The 24,467-nt window shown below is 32.5% G+C and overlaps 1 protein-coding gene across 1 annotated transcript in view; it reads left to right on the top strand.

Moving 5' to 3' along the window:
• The window catches only part of LOC126742453 (uncharacterized), a 1,408,556-nt gene that overhangs the window by 238,091 nt on the left and 1,145,998 nt on the right, over nucleotides 1-24,467 (top strand). Inside the window, exon 2 of the mRNA XM_050449100.1 lies at nucleotides 341-382. The gene's annotated coding sequence lies outside the window, so the exon portion shown is untranslated. The remainder of the gene's footprint in view (nucleotides 1-340; nucleotides 383-24,467) is intronic.

Genomic DNA, 24,467 nt, shown 5'->3' on the forward strand with positions numbered 1-24,467 from the left:
TTATTATTTTGATTTTCTAGTTAATCCTATGCACATTTATCTACCGGCATAAAACTAGAAGTTTTTTTACGATTTTTTAATTTTTTATATTGAGAGAAAACGTGATCTTGAAGCCATCACACTGTCTGAATAAAGGCATGTGAGAAGATGTAAGTTTGTGGAGTCATGCTGCCGATAAAAATTATATTTTAAATGATCTGCCTAATTTGATGGCGTGTACCTTTGGGTTATTCATCGCTTCATAATAATGTTTTATTATTATGTAAAGTTGATATTTTAAGATATTTATATAGATTTTTAATTAGTTACAGCTAATTTACAATGATATATTTCTTTACAGAGACTCTTAACTACGAGGACGGCTATTGGAATTAGGAAAACGGTAAGTGTTTTTAAGTTATTCATTTTAATCATCTTTGACCTCTTTAAGCTGCCGAATAGTTATATTAATTTTCATTTTTAAACTACTACAACTCGTAGAGTCGTAAAAAGGCAATTCCATAAAAATGACATTAGTTACTTGTACCTTTTTCTTCTTCTGTCATACAAGAGCTCCTATCAATGTTTTCAATTCCACTTATTATTAACACTTCTAAAGAAGAATTAGTAAAATGTCTATCTTTTCGTAATCACCTATCCAATTGTCCACACGAATAACAAAATAAGAAGTTTTATGATTAACAGTAGCATAAATTGCTTTAACTCGGATGCGAAATATGTAAAAATGCTGTAATAAGTATTTTATTTGGCATCAAATGTACAAAAAAATATACACAACAATTGTAAAAAGTATAAGGCCACTTATATATGAGAAAACTTAAAGTTCTGAACTATTTGTAAGCAGAATACTAATATCTAAAACTAAACATAAACTAATAAAAAAAGTTAAAAATACAATTAACATAATGTAAAGCTAATTAACATAACTTACAACCTATCTAAAATAAATCTGCTCAAAAGCATCTTCAATTGTGTTAAATTATCACAGGGTTTAATGATCACAGGTAATGTATTGAATTTTGTTAAGCCTCTGTACAGGACAGAGTTGAGCAAATGATTTGTGTTATATCTGTCTGTTAGTATACAATTTGTACGATTTCTTGTATCATTATTATTTACATCTTCCAAAATTACTTTATTTCAGATGTAGGTAGGTAAACGATGTTATGTTAACTTAAAAAAAATCAAATAGACACTAAACATAATTCTTTGGTTGACAGACAGCATATTTAGGACACTTAACATAGATTTCATAGGAGTATTATGATTACATTTTAAGATCAGTCTCATAGCTCTGTTTTGGATTATTTCTAATTGGTTAATCCTATATTAGGGTAAATTGAAAGCAATGTTGAGCAAAACTACAAATGTGGGAGGGAAATGGTATTATATAACATCAATTTTGTGTGCATGGACAGATTACTTCCGATTCTTGGTAAAAAAACAACTATTTTTGAGAATGTTCGCATTATGTAGTCTGTATGTGCATGATAATTTAAGTGGGCATCTAAAATTATCCCAAGATATTAAATTTTTTTTTTCGTAAGCAATATTTTCCCTATTTACAGTTCTCTACACATTATCAATGTTTTCCTGATTATTTTTTTGATTTTTTAATAAATACACAAAATTTTGACTTATTTGTGTTTAAACTTAAACTATTTTTACAGAGCCAGTCAACTGGGTTGTTAAGTTCACTATTAAGAATGATGGATAATTCATGGAGATTTTTTCTAATTATACAAATTAATCATTGTGTCATCCGCATATAATACAATTTTACATTTTTTCGAGCACTTTAAATATATCATTAATATACAGGGTGTTTGGCGGAGGGTTAGCCAAACTTGGTGGGCATATAGATAGGCTCAGATAGAAGATATTTTCTTAATAAACTTGTGTTCTAAAAGTCTCGGGTTTTTTTATATCATTGATTTTGTATTTGTATTCAGGATTTTCAAAAAATTATAACTTTTTTCCATAAATATATAATTTTTTCAGCATATTTTTCACTTTTTTTTACATTTGTATTTAGTCTGTAATGTATCCTGAATTTAAAAAAATCAATATCAAGTACAAATAATACCGAAATAATTCGTTTTGAGCTCAAAAAGTTAATACATATGCCCACCAAGTTTGGCTAACCCTCCGCCAAACACCCTGTATAGAAATAATAATGGCCCCAACACTGTTCTCTGTTATACACCAAAGGTTACACATATAACATCATACAAACAATTCGTAAACTTAACACGTTGGACTCTATTTGATAAATATGACTTAAACCACTTCAAAACAGTACCCCTAATTCCTCATTGTTCTAGCTTTCTAATTGAGATTTTCCTAACAATAGTTTTAAATGCTCTCTTGAAATTCAAAACTACCGTCAATACAAAATTATCACTCAAGGGCTTTAAGAAAATCATTACATATATCAACAACCACAGATTCACGTAAATGATTTTTGCGTTGGACTGATTAGGAACTAATATTGAATTTTGAGCACAAAACTTTTAAAGTTTCTCTTTAGCACAAACTTCAAGGAGGTTCTGATATACAGACACAGTGTTAATTATTCGATACTTATTAAGAAGAATTATGTTTTGAATTTTAGGTATAGGTAAAACAGTAGACAGTTTCCATGATTCAGGAAAAACCCCATTGCTTAAAGACGTCTTAATTTTATTTAACAGACAATTACCAGTAGCATAAGATACATCCCATAGAACTTTTTCTTTTTCTACTCTAAGTTTATGTACAACGAAATTTATTTTTATATAATACTCATCCCAAACATCCTCACTTTTATCCATAACAGCCCTTTTATATAAAATATTCCTTTCCAGCATCAATTTATTCTGTTTTTGAATAATTCTCACCTCAGGGCTCATTCGATCTAAATTATTGTAATGTCAGTAATAAAGGAACTAGCCAATAAATTCACGTCAAAGATATGTTCATTCTAGTTAATATCAAGCAGCTCTTTTTGTAGTTGATCACACTCATAGTTTTCAAAAGTTCTTTGATGCTTTATAATATCGACAGCTTGTTCTTTTTGTTGAAATTCGACTAAATTTCACAAAATTGTCATCAGTGGCACTAAAATCGATTAATGTCTGATTTTTAGGAACTATTTTGGTCGGCGCTTAAACAATTTATGTAAAACCTTTTGTGTAGACAATATTATTTATTTTATTGGCATAAAATGTGTCTTTGAGCAAATCAAAATTGAAATCCTGACAAATATAAAAAAAATATATTCGTCCCGTTAAAATTACCAACTTTATTCAGATATTCGTTAAGAAAATCTATAAATTTAGCATCCTCGTTATTAGGTGGGTGATACAAGATAGAAAGCTAGTACCTAATACGAGATATAGACACTTCAAAAGACAATAACCAAACATAACTATCAACACGCGAAGTCCTAAGCTTATGCCTAATGTCATATCTCATATCTTATGAATGCCATAACTCCCCCTATTCTACTGTTGTTACTAGTACATTTTTCCAATTTGTATAATTCAACATTCAGCTTGCACAGTTCTATATCGGATATTACATGAGTCTCCCTTAAAAGTACGATGTTTGTCATTAATTAATAAAACAATATTATCGCGGTTGTTGGTATAACCCTAGCAGTTGAAGTTTATGATACTGGTATGAATTAAAATATTTAAATCTAATTGCTACTTAATGTACTTACTTCTTTGGATGTCTTCTATTCTCTTGTATGATTCACACTTACTAACTTTTAAAAAACATGATTGACGTTTAAACTAGGACCGTACTTTCCATTAGATACAACACAGTTTACACATTTAGTAGTATTTACGTTACACTCCTTAAAATCGTGATTTCCACAATTTTAGCACATACTTCGTTCTCCTTACAATCGTTCAGTAAATGACCATAGCAACAACACCTAAAGCACTTTCTATTTCATGCTCATTATACACTAAACATCGGTTCCCACCAATGTTTATTTTCCCCTTTTCAATAACAACTCCATAAGTAATGGCATCCACTTCATAATCAAATTAAATATTTGTTCACCATATTTGACTACCTAATAATTTTTATTTTCTCGTTGGGATTTTCCTGAAAATTGTTTTGTTTTTCAATCTTTGCAATAATTTCTTGATAGAGAATCTTCTTCTAGAGAATATTCAGACACATTTACACTCACAACTTCAATACGGTGTTCCAATACTTTGGGTCCATCCACACTATATGCCCCAATATTACGCAAATGTTTCTCATTACCACACTTGCTTTTACGTAAAAAAAGAGTTTTTTAACTTGATTAACAACACTGACGATGCGCTGCGACTATTACACCACTATACACGAAAAAATTAATTTATGTATAAATAATTGTATGTATAATGAATACCTAAAAAAATAAAGCATACATAAAAAGTTTTGTTTAAACATTTTTCAAATAAAACTTTTTTTTTTTAGGCTATATCGAACTTTATTTGTAAATTTTAAGGCGTAAGATATTTAATACGTCAAAACAAAAGTAAAAACTCAAAGTCAGGGTCTCATTAAATATTTATATAATTTTTAAAAACCTACACGTGTTTCGCTCCTATCGGAGCATCATCAGGCCTAGACATACGATCTATTGTTGTTGGTTGTAATGTGATCTGGGTAGGTGTATCTCTAGGCCTGATGATGCTCCGTGTAGCTTTTTAAAAATTATATACACTATGTTTATTAAGACCCTGACTTGTCATTTTTAATTTTGTTTTGTTTTTTGTGTGGTCTCTTGGAGAAAATATGAATGATATGTTTCTATTCAATAAGTCTATAAGTAATTAAACTCAATATAAAATTGGAAAATGCAAACATAGTAGACAAGATATTTCATTTAATTTGTATTTTTCTTATAAAACTATATTTTTACATAAATGTACATGAGTTTACTCTTATCAAATACAGGCATTTTTTTCGTATCGTAATTATTATTAGTAAGTTCTATATAAGAACTTACTCAAAGTTTTGCGATAAATTTATAATTTGCACTATTTTGCTAACTACCGGGGATTTTAACTTTCGGTTACCTTTTTCCTCTTGTAATAAATTTTTACCCCAGATCTAATGTCTTATTTCGCCAAAAGTATTTTCCTTTCTTGCTTGTAGCAACTTCTTTCTTGTTGGTTCTTGTAGATAGAACTTTATATATTGCAGTATTTATATATACAGATCGTGATTTCGTTCGTTACTGATAGGAAACCGCATAGAGGTGAAATTTTGCAACGTCGCGCGTGTACGAGTGCCTGCGACAGAGCACCGCCCCGGCCGGCCCGAGGACGGGATTAGTAAACATCTGACTTTCGTGGCAGCTGCCTAGTTTGGCGACAAAACGTCCCCAAATATTACGCGAAAATCTAGGCATTTTTAAAATATTTATTCTAATGCGGGTTTTACAAACATGACAATGTGTAAAACCCGTATAGAATTGTAATCTTAAAATGTTTAATATGCTGTGTTTTGCATAATGAAAATTAAAGCGTTATTCTAATAAAAAATAAAATATCAACTTTGATAAAAATATAATAAAAAATCAAAAATAAAACTCTAATAAAGAAACTTAGCAACATATCATTTTTTAAATAAAAGGCTCAAATAAACCGCCTACTTTCGTTAAACAAAAACTTAACCTATCGTAAAAGCTATTTCGCACCTCCAAAAGAGTTTCAGGTAAAATGGAATTGGCATCTTCGACAATTTTATTTCGTAACTCGTCCAAATTTGTTGGCCTACTAAATTCATGCTTATAAATGGTCTGCTTAAGGTAACCCTACAGATAAAAGTCATTTGGAGACAAACCTGGAGATCTAGGAGGTCATTTAATATCGCCAGTCCCACTAATAAGGCGGTTAGGAAAAGTATTTGTTAAAAATCCTTTTACCCTAGCCGCGTTATGAGCAGGACAGCCATCTTGCTGAAAATAAACCGATCCCAGGTCTACATCAGGTAGGATTTAAATGGCAGGAAGAACTTGGTTTTGCAGCAACTAAAGGTACTTTAAAGTGCCATCAATAAAAAATGGCCCTATAACATTGTCGCCCAAGATACCTGCCCAAACATGCAATTTCTGAGGATACTGGGTATGAAACTGAAAACTTCTGTGCTCGTTTTCCTGAGACCAATAACGAACAATGGAAGGATTGTGTTTGCCATGTAATGGAAAAGAAGATTCATCAGAAAACAAAATATTTTTTGAAAAATATTCGTTTTCGTTTGTCTTTTCCATCATGGTTTCACAAAATTCCATTCTTCGCCACTGGTCTTCAGGAAATATTTCCTGAGTTTTTGAATACTTGAAACATTTGTACCCATATTTTGTCCAGATACGAGCAACAGTTTTATTGCTCATTCCCAGTTCCTCTCTAACACTTCTAGTGGACCGTGTCGAATCAAGTTCTAGGGTACTGCAAACCATTTCTTCCCGCCGTTCTATATCCTGGACCACTTCAACAGGTGGTTCTTGATATTTTGTGTAGCATTTTTTACAATCTTGAAGACAAAAAGATGTCTCAAAATTTGTAACCACATTTAAAGCCGTTTTTGCATAAGGAATCGGTCTATTCTCAAATGTCACTGAAAATAAATCTCTACATTGTACTGCCGAATTGCCTCCATAAAACCATTTAATTAGTTGAACTCTTTCGGAAGTGGTATAAACAGCCATAGTAAAAAAAACACGAAAATAACGCTTCAAAATTATTAATGCAACGTGGAGTAACACAGCAAAGTGAGGTCTGCTGACTCCCGGTTCAAAAAATAAAAACGAAAAATTTCGCCGCCTGCAAGCCGCAACCAAGCGGTGTTGCCATTATTTTGAGTAATACGTAGCTCACGATAACACGATCTGTATATGAGTTCGTCAATTTCTTTTAAAAGGAGAATAAATGGCTTAGTTTTCTGTTAAAACATTGCACGGTTTTCTATTATTAACACCTCTCTGTTACATTATATGGTATTCCAGACACTAAAGTCACAAGGTTCTCAGACGGAATATATCTGATTCCACAGATGCGAGTGCTATTTTGATACTATTAAATTAAGTCGCCACTTTAAGAGACTTTATAGACTCTGGTAAGTCACGCTTTTTTCTTAAAATTTTCAAAACATTGGTTAATTTTTACTTTTAACTAAGGGAAGCAAAAGTGGAATACTTTTTAGCATTTAACTTATCCACATCATTTTTATCTTTATAAACCTCTAGTATCCGAAGAACTCATCGTATGTACCTTAGTATACCGGGTGGTGCGTCGCCGAGCGGAACATAGGAAATCCTATGTAAATTTTAAGGGGGTCAATTATTGGCTTCCCTGTAGATTTTACAGAGAAACTATATGATAAATATAAGATAAGATAAAGCAAACTTGTACAATACAAAATATGCCTATTTATTAACTCTAGATATATAAAAATGCAACAGCCTTACAGCGTGGCAGCTGTAAGCTATAAGCTGCCTTTGCTATCTTAACGAGTACTTAATAAAAAAAATAAGATAAACTCGGTAAATCGCATTTCAATGTGATAGTGATTTCCACTCGCAACTCGACTCACGCACTTTATATGACAATGATTTAACTCGACTATGCACTGTAACTCTTGGACCTGTAATTGGTTACTTAGAGTTTAGAGAGAGACCCATATTAGGGTTTAAGGAGTAAAAGGGATAACTCGTAAGCAACTTTTCAGTGTGACCGTGACTACGACTCGCAACTGTACTCACACACTTTCTCCTATAATTACTTTATTCGAATGTGTACTACAACTGTTGGATCGGTAATTGGTCACCGAAAATCTGTACAGATCCATATTAGAATTGATTAACGTAACTCGGAAGCAACTTTTTACTTCGTCTCTGACTACGACTTGCGACTCGACTCACAACTTTGACCGTATGGCTTTTCACCAATTTATTTACTTACTATATTTTAATCTTCGTCTGAAGATGCTCACTTCGTTAGCTTAATACATGTGGAGAATAAAATAGATAGTTTTAGTTAGTGGTATAACTGATTTGTGATGTGAGTGTTACACCAAAAGTTCCAACAACGACTACTTACTGGGGTTAGAAGTGCTCAATCAGTGCATATTTAATTAAAAAGAGATATAAAGAAAGGCATAACAGTTTAATACATAACAGTTAAAGGAATTTTTGTGTTATACTTTTGGTACTAGCGTTAAAGTGTTGAAGCCAATTAACATTAGTTGCTTTATGACGTCTGGGCATCTTAAGAAATCGATGATGTCGTTAAACTTGACAACATAAATTCGGAGAGTGTGTTAATATTGTGTTGACTTGACAAAATAAAATATTGCAAAATGATCAGATTTTTCTAATCTGCCTTAAAAAAAATTGGACTAACCAACGAAATCTGGATCGTGAATGCGACTGCTTGATAGCTTCTAAATTTTCTGGAGCCACAGATTTTATTGTTTTTTTATCACTGGAATCCTGATAAACGTTTTTGCTTAATCCATTAACAAAGGCTAAAAGAAAAGAAGATTTGCTATAGCCATATTTATATCATCATAGGTTCCTTTAAAAGTGTAATTTTATTTTTCAAAAATATGTATTTATGTAATTATGTATTTTTTAGAAATCAGCCATCAAAACACAGTAAATATAATTTTAAAAGAAAGTTTAATTTAATTTTAATAAATGAATACTAACGTAAACTTAAAGAAGTTAGACGAGAATAGAAAGATATTTATTGAATAGAAATATATTTTTATTCATATGCAGAATAGCTGTTGATTAAAAAAATCCCCAGCACTACAACAATAGGTAAATGTAAAATAGGAAAGCTTATTCGTGGACCTTAACCATTAGGAGTTAAATTATAATGACCAATAAACCGGCTATAGCGTAATCTCTTTAAAGGCATATATTTAAAACTCCCTAACTCAGTTAGAATATCAATTTCGTTCCACAATTAACTTAGTAAAACTAACGCGACTATTCTGTATAACCCAAAGGCTATAAAGAAGCCCCAAACGCGGTAATGAAAATTACAAAATGGATAGTTCAATTATACGGGTTTCGAATAAAATGCCTTTTTAACTACTTGGATTTAGTTACATTTAAGGAAAGTTTCTTCGACTAAGTTAGTGATAAATTATATTTAATGGTCGAATCTTAATATTTTTTGAAATATTAAGTAAAAAGAAATGTTGTCAGGTACCTCAATTTAAAGCTCATAAAAAATATTTCATACCTCTTGGTAAGTTGTCTTTCATTTAAGGTAGATTTATAAAAAAAAATAATTTATAAAATTGCTTTCAAAAATAGGTTGAAAGATGATAAAAAATCTTGTTTTAACTTGTTTAAAAATGAAAATGGGTTATGCCTATTTTTGCATGGACACAATAATGGATATGTCTGGTTGTGTTTGAACATATGAATACACAAAACTTGTAAATGCAACATCTTAAATATTATATTAATTTTCATAAATCTGGCTATAAAATGAAATTAATTGTTTTTACTATAAGATCTCCAACATTTTACAACATTTTAAAATTTTTTGGTAAAACAATCAAAGAAAAACTTGTGTGTCATTTTTAATCAAAAAGTTATAAATTTAATTTTAAGTGAAGACAAAATTATTGTTCTTTCGACGTATGATCTTTGTTTTAAGGCATTTTACTTTATTTCCAAGCTCTTACCAGAAGCTTTGGAATATCTATAGTCGGATTACCGAACAGACTTTGCCTAGCTAAGGAAAGGTACAGCACGTGTTGTTCGGCTCGGTTGCGCAGCAAATTTGTTTACGCCGCTGCCAAAGCAACAGTATCGATCGCCCTGATTTGCATATAAACAGTGCCGTTGCGTTAATTCTTATATTTGTGTTCTGTGCCTTTTAGTGTTTATGTCTTTTTAAAATTAAAATTAAAAAAGGCGCGCTACTATCGCTAATCGCGCGTTATTAGGAAACAAAACTTGGCGCAGCTTTGAAACATATGGTGTACCGTTCCTTAGCTAGACAAACTCTAAATGATGTGCACGAAATATAGTACCGCCCATCGATGCAACCTTGGCAGATTTAGACGAGGAGAATTATGCCTACTTATTTTAAATTATTTTACCGTACAGTTTTGCTTTATAAGCAGCTTTTTTTAAAATATAATACGGTCGCCTGTAAAATGGGTCTAAACCGATTTTGAGGTTGTTCCAGGTAATGATATAATAATCCCTTTTAAGTATTTAAAAAAAATAAACACAATCTTAACTTTTCAATATTGCGAAGATTCAAATATTCGAATAGCAAAAAATTCAACCAAAACGATGTAAAGCCGCTCGACTAATAAAATTAAATAAAACCCCAAGTTATGAACCCTATCGAAGCTCTAAGCCACACCTCCGGCGCAGAACGATCACGTGACCACTCCATCTGTTTGGTAACCCACGTATAACTGAACTTTTGGCAAGTATCGGTTCTGATAATATGAAATTAAAAATAATATTCCTATTATAAACAGGTTGAGGGTATAGCCATGGATAATTCTCTGTCTCCCTTTCTAGCAGAGCTCTTCATGGAGTGTTTTGAGTTAACTACATTCCAATACTTTCCACAAGTTTAATTGGCATAATATATTAATGATGTGTTTGCTATACTCGACTAAAGCAAATGTAGTATTGAGAATTTTATAGAGCGATATATTTTCAATAGCGCATCTATCTAACTTGATTGGTCAACGCACAGTACTCACTCTAAATGCGCCACACTAGTGAAACCTAATCCGTATTAATTTTAGTAAATTTAATAAAATAAAACTATTATATAACATACATATTTCTGTATTATTAAACATATATAAGAATTTGCACGTGATATTTCATATGATGTGCATTCATTTACATAATGTAAGCATTGGTTTAACTCAAACAATTGAAACTCGCACCACTTCCACTTCGCTGTTTGATTAGTCGGAGTTACGATGCAGCTTGATGGCGATGAAATAAGCAAGGGGTCAATTAATAGAAGTATCGTGTTGTATTTGGCGAGAGTTGTAATAAACAGGAGTTGGACTAAACGAGAGTTTAGTATAACTCATATCATAAAACAATTTTACCACTAAACAAAACTCTTCATTCGAAAAACTCATCCATTATCCCAAAGATGCTGGTCATACACTTTTATAAAAGGTAAAAAACACGAAATCTACAGCATCACAAATACATTTAATAAAATAACGAAGGTTACATGTTTCGCTCGACTAGAGCATCATCAGACCTAAACAATAATTAAAATTATGTAACCCGAAAACAGGAGAATTCAACAAAAACTTACCATAACATACACAAAACACCTAATATTTAAGTAAACAAAGATTACAATAAAGTGGAACTATCTATGTACAAAGAACTCAACTAAACAATCAAATCCTTTATACATTTCAGAAATCTAACCATTATTTAAGAGTCTAGAACTACTTGAGGTTATTAAAAACTAGGTGGCCATCAAAATCAAACCTTTCATTAACACAGGACAGATCTGGGCTTTTAAAAGCTTTACTAATCTCCATTGTCTCCAACAAGTCTAGTTTTTTACTTTTGTTGCATTGATGCAGTATTTTTATATTTTGGCTGTCAGGAAAATCATGTCTGGAGTCGAGAAGGTGATTAGCAAAAGCTGATCTGGTCACTGTGATTTCGGTATTTTTAAATTTATTGTATTGGGCCTTGTGTTCACTAATCCTAGTAGAAATCTTCCTACCAGACTGGCCGACGTACACTGCAGGGCACTCTTTACACCTAATCTCATAAACTCCTGGAGAAGATAGCGGGGGTAGTTTATCTTTAGTTTTAATTAGATGTCTATTTAAGGTATTATTGGTTTTAAAAGCTGCGGTTATGCCAAAGGGAGAAAAAAAGCGGGATAATTGTGACGAAATTGGTCCAAAATAAGTAAACGACCTAAAAGTTTTGATATTGTTTGTTTGTTGTCTGATAAAATTAAATGATAATTTATACTTGTTCACATATTGAAAATACATTTTATATATAGGTTTAAGAGGGAAAAAGTTACTGACTGCTAGTTGTTTAATGGTAAGGAATTCTTTTTTAAAAGCTTCACGAGAAAGTGGAATGTTAAAAAGTCTGTAAAATAAAGAATGAAAAGCAGCAAATTTATGTGAGGACGGTGATGTTGAATTATATTGTATAATATTATCTGTTGTTGCTTGTTTACGAAATATTTCAAAGGATATCTTATTTCTTTCCCTCTTAAGTAATAAATCTAAGAATGGTAAGGTGTTGTTCTGTTCCCGTTCGATTGTGAACTCAATTTTAGAGTGAAGAGAGTTGACATAATTATGGAAATTTGTAAGCTCTACCTCACTTCCATTCCAAATCAAACATATATCATCCACATACCGTTTATAAAAAATGATGTTATTTTTAAAATTACTACTCATTATTTTTGTTTCTAAGTTGCTAAGAAATACTTCACTAAGAAATGGCGATAAAGAACAGCCCATTGCTAGACCTTCTTTTTGTTTGAAAAAACGGTTGTTAAATTGGAAAAAATTTTGATCTAACACAGTAGAAAGAAGCAAAAGTAGATTTTCCACCAAAAGTGAATCAAGTTTCCCCCTGAGAAGATCTTTGACTAAGACCAGACAATCAGCGGGTGGAATGCTTGGAAATAAGTTTTTCACGTCTAGTGATATAAGCTGGGCTGTATCTGGAAGGTGAACATTCTGAATGCTTTTGGCAAAATTCACTGAATTTGTTACAGAATATGGTGCTTTGAAGTTTGAGACATTTCTAAGAACGTTGTTAAGCCAAGATGATAACTGGTAACAAGGGGAGTCAACAAAGGAAACCACAGGTCTAATTGGCATGCTAGTTTTATGGACTTTTGGCAACCCATATAATAGAGGTGTTTTAGGGTTCATGGGATATAGTTTTTGTTTTGTAGAATTAAAATATTCTAAGGTTACCAAGGTCATGTCTAAGACTTTTTTTAATTTATTAAAGAATGGACCTGTCGGATCTCTGTCGACCTTTTCAAAGTCTTCTGTGTTTAGAAAATCCATTACTTTATTTATGTAATCGTCTCTTTTTAAGGCAAGTAAGCATGATCCCTTATCGGCTTTTGTGAAAACTATATCGTTGTCCCTCATTTTCTTTTTTATAGATCTTAATATTTTGTTGTTGTTTTGATTTATTCTCTGTTTATTGTTAAGGAAACAATTTTGATTTAAAAAGGAAATTATTCTTGCTCTTAAAATGTTCTTATTTGATATATCCGTTGACTGTAGAGCATTTTCAGCCTCTACAGCCAATGTTTCCCTAACACATCGGTCGGTTCTGGTAGGAAGATTAAATTTTAAATTGTTGTTAAGAAATTTTAATTCGACTTCAGAAAAAGAAACATCACTAAGGTTCATAAATCTATCGTGAAAAACATGACTAAAATTTCTTATGCGATATTCGTGGAAATCATTGAGTCTAAGTGAAGTTATATATTTGTTTTTAAGGTTACTAAGTTTCTTGTGTAATCTATTAAAAGTAGTAGAGCCGAAAGTTGTTACTTCATCTCTGAATTTACAATCCAAATAAATAAATTCCGCATAATGTAATAAGTTGTTAAGTTTGAAAAATAAAAACTTTAATTTTACATTGACGTTGTTTAAGTTCCTGTAGTGGTCTTTGATTTCTTCTTTCAACCATGATTTTCTCGCCAGGTCTAAGGCTTTTCTACCTGCATGAGTCCTTGTTTTGCATCGCAAAGAAACGAAATTTGGCGTAAGGTGAAAAAGCAAGCATTGTTGAATAAACCATATCTTCAGTAGGTAATTCTTCCTTGAGATAAGGTTTTTCTGGTAGAGGCGGATGAGTGAAGCTTGATTAGCATTATTTAACTCGAAAAACTCATCCATTATCCCAAAGATGCTGGTCATACACTTTTATAAAAGGTAAAAAACACGAAATCTACAGCATCACAAATACATTTAATAAAATAACGAAGGTTACATGTTTCGCTCGACTAGAGCATCATCAGACCTAAACAATAATTAAGAACTATAATAAGATCTATAAAAAAGAAAATGAGGGACAACGATATAGTTTTCACAAAAGCTGATAAGGGATCATGCTTACTTGCCTTAAAAAGAGACGATTACATAAATAAAGTAATGGATTTTCTAAACACAGAAGACTTTGAAAAGGTCGACAGACATCCGACAGGTCCATTCTTTAATAAATTAAAAAAAGTCTTAGACATGACCTTGGTAACCTTAGAATATTTTAATTCTACAAAACAAAAACTATATCCCATGAACCCTAAAACACCTCTATTATATGGGTTGCCAAAAGTCCATAAAACTAGCATGCCAATTAGACCTGTGGTTTCCTTTGTTGACTCCCCTTGTTACCAGTTATCATCTTGGCTTAACAACGTTCTTAGAAATGTCTCAAACTTCAAAGCACCATATTCTGTAACAAATTCAGTGAATTTTGCCAAAAGCATTCAGAATGTTCACCTTCCAGATACAGCCCAGCTTATATCACTAGACGTGAAAAACTTATTTCCAAGCATTCCACCCGCTGATTGTCTGGTCTTAGTCAAAGATCTTCTCAGGGGGAAACTTGATTCACTTTTGGTGGAAAATCTACTTTTGCTTCTTTCTACTGTGTTAGATCAAAATTTTTTCCAATTTAACAACCGTTTTTTCAAACAAAAAGAAGGTCTAGCAATGGGCTGTTCTTTATCGCCATTTCTTAGTGAAGTATTTCTTAGCAACTTAGAAACAAAAATAATGAGTAGTAATTTTAAAAATAACATCATTTTTTATAAACGGTATGTGGATGATATATGTTTGATTTGGAATGGAAGTGAGGTAGAGCTTACAAATTTCCATAATTATGTCAACTCTCTTCGCTCTAAAATTGAGTTCACAATCGAACGGGAACAGAACAACACCTTACCATTCTTAGATTTATTACTTAAGAGGGAAAGAAATAAGATATCCTTTGAAATATTTCGTAAACAAGCAACAACAGATAATATTATACAATATAATTCAACATCACCGTCCTCACATAAATTTGCTGCTTTTCATTCTTTATTTTACAGACTTTTTAACATTCCACTTTCTCGTGAAGCTTTTAAAAAAGAATTCCTTACCATTAAACAACTAGCAGTCAGTAACTTTTTCCCTCTTAAACCTATATATAAAATGTATTTTCAATATGTGAACAAGTATAAATTATCATTTAATTTTATCAGACAACAAACAAACAATATCAAAACTTTTAGGTCGTTTACTTATTTTGGACCAATTTCGTCACAATTATCCTGCTTTTTTTCTCCCTTTGGCATAACCGCAGCTTTTAAAACCAATAATACCTTAAATAGACATCTAATTAAAACTAAAGATAAACTACCCCCGCTATCTTCTCCAGGAGTTTATGAGATTAGGTGTAAAGAGTGCCCTGCAGTGTACGTCGGCCAGTCTGGTAGGAAGATTTCTACTAGGATTAGTGAACACAAGGCCCAATACAATAAATTTAAAAATACCGAAATCACAGTGACCAGATCAGCTTTTGCTAATCACCTTCTCGACTCCAGACATGATTTTCCTGACAGCCAAAATATAAAAATACTGCATCAATGCAACAAAAGTAAAAAACTAGACTTGTTGGAGACAATGGAGATTAGTAAAGCTTTTAAAAGCCCAGATCTGTCCTGTGTTAATGAAAGGTTTGATTTTGATGGCCACCTAGTTTTTAATAACCTCAAGTAGTTCTAGACTCTTAAATAATGGTTAGATTTCTGAAATGTATAAAGGATTTGATTGTTTAGTTGAGTTCTTTGTACATAGATAGTTCCACTTTATTGTAATCTTTGTTTACTTAAATATTAGGTGTTTTGTGTATGTTATGGTAAGTTTTTGTTGAATTCTCCTGTTTTCGGGTTACATAATTTTAATTATTGTTTAGGTCTGATGATGCTCTAGTCGAGCGAAATATGTAACCTTCGTTATTTTATTAAATGTATTTGTGATGCTGTAGATTTCGTGTTTTTTACCTTTTATAAAAAAAAAAAAAAAAAACTCTTCATTTTAATATAACAACAATAAACATGTTCTATATAAGGTTTATTTGACTCCAAAAATGAGTGATCATTCAATTTTGTTTGTTACTCTTGTCCAGCAAAATAAACCAAATACCACTGTAACTAAATATAGAAGATTCATGCACAATTATATGAATGATAAATTACAAGAAGAATTGTTGAAAACACGTTGGAATAACAATATATCTGATGTTAATCTAATAGCAGATACCTTTGTCTCAGATGTCACTACAATCCTAAATAAGAAGTGTCCCATTACAAAAATTGTTAATAAGCAGAAATTCCTAGACAAGAAATGGATTACTCACAATATTAGAAACATGATGCATGAAAGAGACATATTATATAAAAGGGCAGTTCTTGATAAAACTGTAGATACTTGGACCAAATATGAAAAGAAAAAAAATTATAGAATCAGAGAGATTAGAACGGGAAAAGAACATTTTTTTTCGGTGATAATTGATCAAAATAGAAGAAATCTAAAAGAGCTATGGAAACATTTAAAAACTCTCTTACCAAGGAAAAGTGAAACTGTGCCCAACGAAATTTCTTTTGATTTGGAAGTAGTGTCCGGTGAGGGGAGTATAGCGCACAAGTTTAAAAATTACTTTCTGGATAGTGATAACACTGTTATTTAAACTATACTACAGCTAAGTATCACTCACAATTCTAGAATTTCAGCCGCCAGTAATTTCTTCACAACATTTACAAAAATAAGAATGAACAAATTTAAAAATATGTTGAAGAACCTTAAAAATGTCGGGGGTGATGAAAGTGGGATCTCTAAAAAAGTTCTTTGTGATGTGTTTTACGTTGCTGGAGACCGACTTTTAGATATTATCAATACATCAATTACCCATGGTATCTTCCCGGAGTCCTGGAAATTATCAACTGTTATTCCGGTACCCAAGGCGCAAAATACAAAGTGCCATAACGAATTTCGGCCAATCAATCCTGTGTGCCTAAACTGTGTGTTAAGGAGCAGCTTAAAGCTATAGATTCTGGTAATTTTGTACTTGTGGTATTTTTGCACTTTTATTGTATTTTATAAAAATTATATATATTTTTTTTGAATTGTAAATTTTCTAATTTATTTAGTTATTCGACTTGCTCGGTCGTTTTCTTAGCGGGGTATTTGTGGACTACCGGAAAGTGGTGATTGTCCAAAGTAACTACTGAGACGGTGCCTGTCTCCCAGGAGAAGTAACAGAGATGCCCTTTTTGTTTGAGTCATAAAAACCCGACCTAGAAACAAGTATTGCGACTTGCTTCAATCACCAATACGAGCCGACCTTGTTATGAAACACAATTATTACCACCGATTGTTGTTTTTTAGAGATGCAATGGAAGTACGATTAACAATTATCATATAATGTACCTATTAATTTTTTTTGTACTATTTAGCAAGTTTAGTGTGTGTCGTTTCTAGGACATTATTGGTATTTGGCACTGCTATGTCAATTAGAAAGGTTTTCTTTTGGGTTTTATTTGTTAAGATTATATCTGGTTTGTTTGAAGTCAGCGTCCTATTGGTCAAAACAGTTATGTCCCAGTAGAGGCGAAAGTCCGGATTCAAAAAAGAAAAATAAAAAATTGGTAAGGCGTAACGTCACTTTTAGTTTGAATAACACCCTGTATTCTATCAGGCATTGTATCAACTAGACCTTCACAACATTCAAGGATAAGACTATCCCATATTTCCTGTTATTTAGCACATAGCGGTGGTAAAGTATTCTGCAGATTATTTCTTAGGCATTGCTTCATTTTGTGCCAAAGTGTTTCCATTGGATCAGGATCCGGACTGCTAGAGGGATGTGACAAAACTTTAAGGTTATATTCCTCTATCCATTTTTTGGTAGATTTAGCAGTATAAGAGGCACAGTGCTGTTAAAAGATAAAACCTCCGGATAGATATAAATTTGCTGCACTTGGTAAAAGCGAATGTTCGAGAATGTCTCGATAATTTTCTACATTTACTATACTATCCATAAAGTGTCAACGTACAACCTCATACTATGATGCCCTGTACAAACTTTACAGTTCTTTTAAGATAATTCTTTTACTTTGTTTCGAATACAGACATCAAATTTGCTTTCGTGCTATCTATCGCTAACTTTGCTCCAATTTTCTTTGGCCAATGAGAGTTTTGATTTGGCCCAAATGTAATGATTTCTTTTTTTTTGTAAAAAACATTATTGCAGTCAATTTGCGCATATACTAAGTAGCTTAAGATAGTCCTAAAAAATTAAAAAAAAACAATTTCACTCCACTTAAAAAAAAACGCCGCCCTATATATTTCAGACATGTGATATCACGTCCCAATAAAATATTAGGAGGTTAGAAAATACTAATAATTTTTTTAGGCTTTATGGAAGACCGACTCACTGTTGCAGGACCCTCAATATGAGCGCGTGAACACTTTTGCTTTTAAAGACGCAGGCCGAGTTTGTGGAAGTCTCGAACTTTTTTGATTCTACTATCTTGCCTTTAAGAGTATTCTTTATAAAACACAGTGTTGAAATCGTACATCATCAAAAACACATCGTACTTACTGTAGCTTGCTCTCTCCTTTTCCTATTTCTTAAGGACAAGTCAGCGCTGACGGCAATAAGATTTAAAAGTGGATACAGCTAAAGAAAAAGCGATGGAGGTTATCAATCGGCAGCAGTGTAAAGATCTTAAAAATAATTTGGCGATGATCAAAAAGTTACATAAACAGAAATTTGGAAAAACGAATTTTGTCTGAAATTTTAATAAAACTATCGTTTTTGACACACAGAGTTTATCGCTTATATATAGTAAAAAAACGAAATTATTACTTGTAAACTTCCTTAGCTCATAAAATACCTGATTCTAATAATGTCATTGAATGAATAAATCACTCAATTACAATAGATAGTAATCTAATAATGATAGCATCAATAATGATGACATAAATAAAAGCGCTTTTCCCGGAACATAACGCTCATTAAAATTTCTGCTGCTAGTAAGAAACGATAGCTTTCATCTGCCACTAAAAATAATTGTAATATAAGACAGCTTGGAATAAAAAGGATTATAGGATAATTTTGTATTCATCAGTTAAAGAAAATATCCGTTATTTATTAAAAAAAATTTAAAATGTCATTAAAAAGTATTGTTAAGTATGATTCAGTGTCAAATCAAGTATTACCTAATGTGATCAAGTATAGACAAAATTTTTTGTTACCCAGAAGAGGGTGCACTGTGTAACAAAAATTATATCATTTACATCTCTTACTATATATTCTGTACTAAATTTGACTATGAGATATGATACATAATTTTAGAATAATAATTCTAATTGATATATCATATAAAAATCTATTACAAATTATATCTAATTGATAGCTTATGGTACATTTTTATTATTTTAGTTGCTGTAGAGGTTGGCAATTTTAAAATGTAGGAATCAAACAACTTATTTATTGTTTGGCTTCTCTTTATTAATTATTACCCAATTAACAATAATTATTACAACTGGTTCTCTATATTCTTACTGTGGTAGAATATTTCAACAGGACACGTTCTAGTTTAATTATCACATTAATAGTGATAATGAACTGGTTTATCATTATAGCTAAATATACAGTGTTTTATAGTTTATCTTTATGTTCACTATGGCCACTCGTGAGTTCATTTTAATATTAAAATTTAAAATAATTTATTTCAGAAACAAATTTATTTGTTTTTAATGAAGTTCTTTGATCAATCTTGCAAAATTATTTACGTAACTAAAAATATACTACCATAGAGTACAACTAGACGCTATAAATGTAATATATTCCTAATAGAAGAAATAAATCCCCATATGGTTTTCTTAATGGATCTAGTACCACAGACGCTCTCTATCAGCTTACTAAACAAATTACAAATTCACTCGACAATAATAAATAGTGTATTGGGGTATTCTTAGATCTGACAAAGGCCTTTGATACCGTGCCCCATGACCGGCTTCTTAATATGTTGTCTAGGTCCGGCATGAGGGGCACGGTCTTAAATTTATTGAGAAACTATTTAACAACTACACAACAATTTTTAAAAATAGAAAGTATTTTGAGTGCTCCCCTGAAAGTATAGATTGGGATTCCTTAAGGATTTATATTGGGCCCATTACTTTTCATTTTGTATATTAATTCAATAACATATTTAAAAATTGTGAACGGATTTGTAATATCTTCTACGGACGACACAGCAGTCATTTTTTCAGATAACACTTGGGATGAAGTAATAGAAGCACAATTATGGGCATTCGTAAAATAAAAATATGGTGAGACACATTTAAGCTCTCACTTAACATATCTAAAACACATTATATTGCATTTTTTTAACTGAAGCAAACCGCCTAAATTTATTATACTGTTATGATACTCAACATGAAGATGTAACTAAAGAGGTCTCTTTTACTAAATATTTGAGTGTTACAGTGCAAAAGCATTTAAAAAATATAGGCGGTCCATTGTAGACCGGAAATATTTTAAATTTAACTTAGAATATTCAAAAGCTATTACGGACAACCATGTAATGAATTCTTATAATGCCAGAAATTGCGAAAACAAACCCTAAATTACTCAAAAATTAACACAAATTTGAACAAGAGATTTTTAAACTATCTTGCACTAAAAATTTTTAATTTAAATCCAAACAACATCAAGAACAACAAGAGTGTTTATAGATTCAAAATATTTAACAAATTATATAAAAACTTTATTTTCGAAAATAGAACAAAACTTAAAGAACTCTTCATCTAGGTTAAATTTTTGTGAAAGTAAATTAGGGCTGGGGGTAGTATGATGTGTATTCATTTGTATGTTTTGTTATTGTGGTTTTTTTTGTAATGGTTAGTGTATATTTTATTAATTTTTTTTCGTGAAAACAATTAGGAGCACATGCAGATAATCGGTTATCTAGGTACATAATTCGTAATTTTGTATGTCTATGTTATATTACATTGTCAAAAAACAAATATGTTTACTTACTTAATTAACAACAAACATATGATAATAACCTTATGAATAATAATTATATTTATTAAAATATAAAATGTTTCATTGAATTTTCGGATTATTGACTACTTGTTTTATATACGTAGCAAAATTATCAACCAATACTGGCACTTTTCTTATATTTTGTATCTACATTATGTAAGGCCTCAAAAATTGTAATTTTGGAAATATTTTCATTTTATGGTTGTATTGTCGTATTATCAAAATTAACTTTTTTAAACATTGACCTTGTTACTACTTACTGTGTAATTTACAATTAAAAATACAAATACATTTTACGATTTGTATTATTTAGTAGTAGTTAGATATTGTACGCTATAAACTTCTTTTAGAATATCCACACCTATTTTAAATAATGCAACCGAACTGACATTATCGAATGAAAATCGACTTAGAGATAGGAGAGATAGGATCGAGCTTAGAGATAGGATCCCTTATGGAAAATAAATAAACAAAAGGTCTGTGATGTAACTTAACCAGAAACAGCTTTTGAAAAATCTGGTTATTGCAGTATTGGGGGAGTAATTTAAGCATTTTATAAAAAAACTAAATGAGTGGTCACATTTACCATTTTTCTTTGTCCGCTTGTTTTGTGGATATCTAATAGAGGCAACGTTTTGAATAAAGCCACAATGATATTTGCAAAATGTGACAAATCATTCAAGATCATCTGGTGTAAGTGGTGTTCGATATTTGCAGATTATATTGAATGCAGATTCATCGGGGAAAATATCTTTACTCGATATTTTGTGTTCTAGATATGTAACTTACTTTCTGAAAATTTAGTTTTAAACAAAATCTTCAACAGGTATCAAAAACATTACTTAAATTATGCTTTTCTGAGAAATAAAATCAGATTATCCATTCAAAGGACTTTTCTGGCCTGACTCCTGCAAAAGCTAAAGGCATCATCCTTTAAAAACTGTTTAAACTAATAAATAATCCAAACGGGAGCCTTTGAATTAAATTGAATTGAATTGAATTGTCGAAACAGTGGGCTGCCAAGGCAGTTGTGCATATAGGTCTCCTGATGGACCCGTCATGCCCCACCGGGGTTTACCAGAGCCCAACGGCCTTAGAGAAACCGATAAGGCTCTCTGGTCTGAAGGACTTAAAGTCACTCGGTACACTGAAAGTGTTACCCAAGTATTTGAACATGGCGCGCGTGCGTGCTGGGCACTCCCCGACTACATGGTCAACTGTTTCATCCTCCTCACAGCACCATCGGCATTCCGGGTTGTCCGCAATACCGATAGTATGGAGATGGCTTTTTAAGTGCCAGTGACCGGTTAAAAGACCTGTCACTAGCCGAATTTTGCGTCTTTTTATGCGTAGTAGATTTTTGATGAGACATGCAGAGGGCCTACCTATGTGCGCTTTGGCCTGTCTCATACCAGGAGTCTCAGTCCATCTTCAGTGGGTCTACTTGTCCAGCAGACCCTTCATTGACGCGACCACCACGCATTTGGCGATACCAACTATGGGTTCCGGCCCCATCGGCACATTCGCAGATCCCAGTCTGGTAAGAGAGTCCGCTTCCTCATTACCTGCATGGTCTGCGTGGCCTGCAGTGAACCTGTACTAGTTTTTTCGGACTTTTATGCACTCTAGTACAAGCTTGGACCTTACCTTTGCGGCCGTGATAGGAGCACTTTAATGGCAGCTCTGCTGTCCGAGCATATTGATACGACTGTATTGCGGTGTCCGCAGCTTAGGATTTTTTGTCCGCATTTTAATACAGCGAATACTTCGGCCTGGAAGACAGTGGCGTGCTCCCTCAGCGAGTATGCCCTACTGGTATGTGGGATCCCACCACAAAGCCCTGATCCAGCTCTGTTATTCATTCTGGAGCCATCTGTGTACCAGATGGTCCCCCTATTTAGCAATGCAGGTCTATTAGAATGCTGCCACTCCTCTCTGCCTGCAATGTGCGTCACGAATCCCTCGTAGTCCACAGTCACTGGAGCCATGCAGTCACTGCCCATCAGAAGGAGAGGACATTCCTGTATGACCCGTGACCAAATTTTTGCGTGACCGGTCTAACCAGCACGTAGTTCGCCGAGGACGTATAGCCTGTACGTAGTCCATATTACCTCAAACTGCACAACGAGGTCCAGAGGCGGAAGGCTCAGCAGAATCTCAAGCGCTCTAGTTGGCGCCGTCCGCATGGAACCCGTTATGCTGAGACATGCAAGACGTTGGACTTTGTCCAGTTGAGCACGAATTTTCGCTTTCTCCGTACATGGCCACCAAACGATAGCCCCGTATGTGAGAAGAGGTCTCACAATGCGCGAGTAGATCCAGTGGAGGATCTTAGGAGACAGACCCCAGGTATTGCCGAAAGCCCGCCTGCTGGCCCATAGCGCGCAGGTGGCCTTCTTCATTCTGGTGCCATTTTTGGTTCAGTGGGAGCCTTTTAAGTATAAAAGAACTTGTGTCAACACTAAAAGACGTAATGTCTATTAGTATTCCATTTAAAGGGACTTGATGTAATTAAGATATAAAGTCAATGACTGAAAACTATTTAGCTCTTCCAAGCTGATCTAAAATACCGTCATTTTGTTTAAATCTTGGTGAATGGCAATTTACTAGCATCTTTATGTTGTTTGCTCATCTCCATCCATGCCTTCGTGAAACTGGCTCTACAAATAGAAATAAATGTGCATCATAAAATTAGGTAAAATATTTCAGCAAATATTAAACATAATGCTTTAAACGTAAATGTATACTTTTCTGCAGTTTTAATACTACTAAAGAAAAATCTTCTATTTCCTTATCATATCCAGCGATTACAGAGACTATTACCGACACATTTTACGTTAAGAGTAAATTTATGTAATTGGATGCAACAAGAAATTTGTAAAAATCCTTAGTTTTTTAAATAATATTCATTGATGAACATATTGTTTTTCTAAGAACTAAGATACTAACCATACCACCAACCTGGTTAGGTCAGGCCTCCGGGTTTCATAGCAAAGGTTTATTGTTGTTTTCTAACTAAGTTGATATTGTAATGGTTGCACGCATGATGATGCCCTACCTTAATTCAGTTTAGTTGCAAATGTTTGAACGGAGCGTATCAGAATCGTTGGATAGGTCAAATAGGAACTTAACCTGGTTTTTCGAAATCTGCTGAGTTAAATTCCTTGGTCTGTTGTCTTTTACCTTGGTCTTCTCAAGAACGTACCACTTTATTAGAAGGTGTGGAAGAATTGCGCAATAGCATTATCGGGTCCTGTAAAGCAATTAAGCTTTTGCCCGAAATATTAGTATAAGAAATTTCCAGGCAGCTCCGATTTTTTTTTAACAAAATATATAATAACAC

Source organism: Anthonomus grandis, chromosome 11 (assembly GCF_022605725.1).
Source record: "Anthonomus grandis grandis chromosome 11, icAntGran1.3, whole genome shotgun sequence".
Taxonomy (NCBI): Eukaryota; Metazoa; Arthropoda; class Insecta; order Coleoptera; family Curculionidae; genus Anthonomus; species Anthonomus grandis.